Raw genomic sequence first — 5,470 nt, 5'->3', positions numbered from 1 at the left:
CCCTGGTGCAATGTGCAATAGGGGGGAGCCCCCCCCCAGTGCGCCGTGCGTGGGGTGCAGGACCCCCTGGTGCAATGTGCAATAGGCAGGGAACCCCCCCCAGTGCTCCATGCAAGCCTGTGCAATGTGCAACAGACGAGGGACCCCTGCCCAATGCACCCTGCATGGGGTGCAATGTGCAATAGGTGAGGGACCCCCGAATGCACTATGCAAGGAGGTGGAGGACCCCCACCCAGTCCAATGCCCCTCTGTGACCCCCCCATGTCCCATCCCTCCCCTGTGTCCTATCCATCCCTCCACGTCCCCTCGGAGGGCTGGCCTGGCGCAGAGCCTTGCCCTTGCAGCGCCTTTCACGCCCTGCGCTGGATCAGCCACCAGAGAGCAACACCACATCGCGCTGCTGTGCACGCGCGGCAGCCCCGGCCCAGCCAGGCCTCGGGGCCTGCTTGGGGCTTCCGTCCTCCTCCAGCTCCCGGAGGCTTCCCTGMGGGCTGGGTGGCACTGCCGTGGGGCGGAGTCATGCCTGCAGTGACGAGTGCTGGGTCTCAGCYACACCAGGGCGCTGGCTGCGCGAGCAGGAGGTCTGTGTCAGGCTGCAGCGGAGCCATCTCCACCCCCGCGGCTGCGCTGCCTCCTGCCTGGGCCGTGCAAGGAGGGTGCCCCCCTTGCATGCACATGTGCACCATCCCGCTCTCCCCCTGCACGGTGCCAGGGAGGACGTCCGTGGCACCCCAAGCTGCCCAGGGCACCTGCATGCTGCCATTTCTCCATGCCGATGCACCATCCCTGGGGAACCAGCCCCAAAACAGGGGTGGCATTGCCTCGCCGGCTCCTCCTCGCCGGGAGCGGAGCCGCGACGTTTCTAGTCTCCCTCCATCCCCTCTCCCGGCTGCAGCGACTCCCCCGGGAGCCCCAAACGCTCCCGGCCAAGTCGGTGCTCAGAGCCGCTGCCAAGCCCGTCCCCGCTAATCCTGCCCGCGCCGCTGCCTTGCAGCATCAGCGCAGGGAGCCAGGGCAGCCCCCCCGCAGCCCGCGAGGTCGCGCCACGTCCTGGCTCCACGGCCCGCGGCCGCCTCGCTCCGAGGACGGGAGCTGCTGCAAAGGAGTCGCTGAGCTGCCGCCGCCACCGCAGCTCACGCCTGGGCAGCTGCCGCGAGGCTGCGAGGAGGAATTCTTCATGGCTGATTATCCACTTAGGAAGAGAGAAAGCAATCAGGGACGGCGGGGAGGGGGAGGAGGGATGGGAGGAAGGAGAAAAACCCAATCGCAGGCTGCGGCGCGGCGGCGTTCCCGGCCGGCTGTTGCAATGGTTGGCACGGCTGCAAGTCGGAGCCGGGGGGGGGGCTGAGCTGCGCGCTGCAGCGGCGTTGGGAGCTCGCAGCCCCCTCGCGTCGCACGTGCGCACCGTGCTCCGGAGGCTGCGTGCGAGGGGCGAGCGCCTCCGAGGAAGCAGCCGGGCTGGAGCACGCTGCGCCCCGAGCCCCGGCTGCAGTGAGCGGTGTTGGAGGGGCCGGACCCGCTTCCACCCCCCGGGACCTGCGGAGCCCCCAGCCGCTCGGCCCTGCCCTGCTCTCTGGGTGCTTTGCACTTCGCCGGCTGCCTCGCGCTTGGGGCGTTGTGTTTTGGACAGCAGCAGCGCCGGGGGCGGCCGCTGGCCGGGGCTCGGTGCAAAAGCACAAACCCGCGTTTCAGCACGCCGCATCCCCCGGGAGCCCCAGGCGCCAGCGTCGCGCGGATCCCCCGGGATCGCCACGCTCCGCACTTATCCACCCACCACCCGCAGCTGCGGGACGCGGCCCTGGTCCGTCCCGAAGACCCAAAGGCCGTGGGCCACCCAGGTCTGCGGAGGCGAAGCGGCGCCGGGGCAGCRGGCGCCGCGTTCGCCTTGGGCACTGCTGCTCTCGGCTACGAGGAAGCGTTTCTCCCGGGGCCGCTGGTTAATGAGTAGTGACGGGGCTCTGCTGCGCCCGGGACCGTTGACCCCGGCCGCGCTGTTATCTGCGCCGGCGGGAGCGGAGCGAGCCCAGCGCAGGGGACGGCCCGCGTGCCGAGGCGTCCCCGGCGGCAGCGGCATTCCCGAGAGCGGGGCGGTGGGAATTGCATCAGCATCCTCGGGGCTTTGCCGGCCCAGCCGGCTTGGCAGGCTGCAGAGCTGCCCCGTGATCCCCTCTGAGCTGCCGACCGGTTTTACCGCCCGGGGCTCTTGCGTCTTGTGCCCGCTGCCGGAGGAGTCTGGGAATGCCGAGCCGGCTGGGAGGCTCCCAGCAGGGCTCGGCCGCGCTCGGCTCCATCACTGCCCGGCACGGAGGGGCCTGTGCCATCCGCCCTGGTCCCCCCGGGGCAGGAGGGATCCAGGGGCAAACCTGCGCATGGAGCGACCGCAGCGGACGGGGAGGGTGAACCGGCGCAAGGCGCCTCCGCAGAGCCCCTGTTTCGAAGGCTGGTGACGGCCGCGGAGCGAGAGGCCCCGGAGCTGCCGCGCGGCCCCCGGCGCCCCATGCCCGCGCTCCCGGATGCCAGAGATTCCTGCCCTAAGCCGTTGTCCCCAGCTCATGCAGCCGGATTAGCTGGTGCCTGCCGGCTGCTCCCGCTCTCGGCAGGAACGGCAAAAACTCAGGCACGRGAGAAAAGAAAAGACAAGAAAAGCCTCTGTGGGATCTTTCTTTTTTTTCCCTCCCCTTGTTTCCCTAATTAAAACGGTGCACGGGCAGCGGCCGGTGGCGGCAGAGGCACTGGGCTCATTGCAGAGCCTGGCTCGCGCCCGGCCTCCCCGGGCGGTGCTTGGCCGGCTGCAGCCGCGGCAGAGCCCGGTCCGGTCAGGAGAGCGCGGACGGAGGAGGCAGCTGTCCCCGCCGGGCCCCGCGGAGGCTCCCTCGCTCCTCACCGGCAGCAGCATCTGGCATCGAGCAGCGCGGACCGGCCGCCACGGAAGGGATGCGGGGAGTCGTGTGCCAAATGGTCTGAGCCCCCGCTGGCTCCCGCGGGCTCAATCCTGCTCTCCCGGGATCCCTCTGCCCGTGGAGCAGAACCGAGTTCCCACGGGCTGCTCTGCCGCGGGAAAACGCCGTGGGAAAGCACCACGGGAAAGCGCCGTGGGAAAACACCACTGGAAACTGCCGCGGCCACATGCTGGGCTGGGGCATTTACAAGGAAAGGCGGGAGGAAAAGGGACTTTCTCCCCCGGCAGGTTTCTCCCCAGCACTGAGCGGCGGCATCGGCGCCTGGGGCTGCCCCGGAGCCTGCGGGCTGCAGCCGTGCCGGCCTCCAAGCCCTCTGGCCTCCTCCGGCCGCCTCCGGCTGCCTCGGCAGAGCTGGAAGTCGGTGCAAGCAGCGGGCAGGCCGTTTGCCCGGCGCCTGCCATCCTCGCGCAGCATCTCGGGAGTCACAAAACTGACATAACCAGGAATAAATCGAGAGGCTGCTACTCCAGAGCGCCCGGCCCGCCCGCCCACGGCACTTCCCGGGGCCGGGAGAGGCTTTTTCCCGCGGCTGCAGCCGCAGAGAAGCGGCGAGGAGCAGCGTGGCAGCGCGCGAAGCCTCGGGAGACGCTCGATCTGGAGGAGAAAGATGCAGCCAGCAGCCGCAGAGCTGGCGGGAAGCTGCTGGCTCCGCGCGGCTCCAGCTGTTTCCTGCTGTCTCCATGCCTCTCCGCGGGGCATCGCTGCACGGCGCGGTCCYGGAGAAGCCCAGCCGAACCCGTGCACATCAGCTGTTTGCTTTTTATAATTACGTGCTAAGATCTGCCTGCACTTTCTCCCTGCCCCAGTTCGGGCTGCAAACTCCTTCAGCAAATCGCCGCTCTCCCTTTCGCTCCACGCTTAAACAGCGAGATAGCGCTTTTAACAAAAATAAAAGCTTTTTTGGGGGGGGGGCTGTGATGGTGGTTTCCGGTGGCAGAAGGCAGGTAGCAGCCCCGCGCTTTCCCGCCCCGGCGGGCCGTGCTTCCTGCCAAAATGAGGGGGGCTCCGGCACTCGGAAAGAAACGGCACGGTGCCTCTCGGGGGGGCTGAGGCGTTAACCAGGTTTAGTGTTCAAATCACCGGCTGCGAGGCTGCAGCGTGGCCGAGGGCAAAGGGGCATCCGGCACGAAGGGGATCTCCTCGCCCGAGCCGGGCGCGCGGGAAAGCCGGTGCGCGCCGCCGTGGCTGGGCCGGCTCCGGCATCCGCGCCTCCTGCGGAGGAATTTGATTTTTCGCCCTTCTCTTTCCCATATAAAGCCTTCATTAAGGATTTTTAAACTTCCTGCCGGCGTCTGTCACAAAACCCAAACAGCCATCCAGCATCACCCACTTGGGACGTTTATTAGCCTGTAAATACCACGCTGCGCCGTGCGCCGCGCTTTGCAGGGCGGATTCCTCGCATAGCAGCTTCCACAAGCCCCAGGGCGCTCGGCGGCGCCGCCAGCTTTGCGCAACCACGGAAAGTCCCGCGGGGCCGGCGTACCCCAGGGTGGGCAGCAGCCGCTGCTTTATCATGGCAAATGACAAAGAATCACCTTTCTGCTGAGTTTAAGCTTTTTTTTTTTTGGCCTTTTCAGAGGACACAAGCGGGAGGGAGCAGACCCGAGTGCGGCAGCGCGGGACCTGCGCCTCCCAGATACGCGCCCTGATGCCATGCCGAGGGGCAGGAGGCCTGGCCCAGTATCCGGGGAGCTCCGCAGGCATCGCTCCGGCTGATGCACAGCGCAAGAAAAGTCCAAGCCTGCATGGCACACACATGGCCCTGCCCACACCGGACCCGCTGCTTGCTCAGCGCTTGGAAAAAGTAATCAATAAAAAAGTACTCTGCAGAAAAAAAAATAACCCCAAAAGCCAGGGCACAGCAAACAAGGAGCTTGGTAAACATTTGCAAAGACGAGTCCCAGCTCGGGTTGAGGCTCCCGCGGCCAGTGGGGCGCCGCCTGCGAGCCAGCAAAGGGCTCCAACGTGCCACCCTGCACAACGGCAAAAGCAGTGACTAATGCCGCGTCGAGGCAAGCTTTGCGGTCGGGCAAGGCCGGGCAGGTGGKAGCCTGGAGCAGGTGGGACCAAACCCAGGCTTGGAAACGGCCTGCGAGCCCGTGGCTGCACCCATGGGTACTGGGAGGAGGCAGAGCCCTGACCCCAGGGGAGCTAAAACTGGGAGACTTGTCCCCAGGTTGCACTGCATTGCACTGGGGGAGCCCCTGTGCAGGGTGTGCATCCCGGCACCTTCCAGCATAGCCAGGCCCCTCCACCCCGAGTGCATTTCATTGCACTGGGGCAGCCCCTGTGCAAGGCGTGCATCCTGCCTCCTCCAGCACAGCAGGGCCCTTCTGCCCCAGATGCATCGCATTGCACCGGGGGGAGCCCCTATACAAAGCGTGCATCCTGCCTCCTCCAGCATAGCGGGGCCCCTCCACCCCGGGTGCATCGCATTGCACTGGGGGAGCCCCCGTGCAAGGCGTGCATCCCGGGCCCCTCCACCCCGGGTGCATTTCATTGCACTGGGG

The sequence above is a fragment of the Apteryx rowi genome, unplaced genomic scaffold (genome assembly GCF_003343035.1).
Source record: "Apteryx rowi isolate R43461 unplaced genomic scaffold, aptRow1 scaffold_354, whole genome shotgun sequence".
NCBI lineage: Eukaryota > Metazoa > Chordata > Aves > Apterygiformes > Apterygidae > Apteryx > Apteryx rowi.
The sequence above is the reverse complement of the archived record's forward strand: the minus strand, read 5'-3'. Positions refer to the sequence as shown.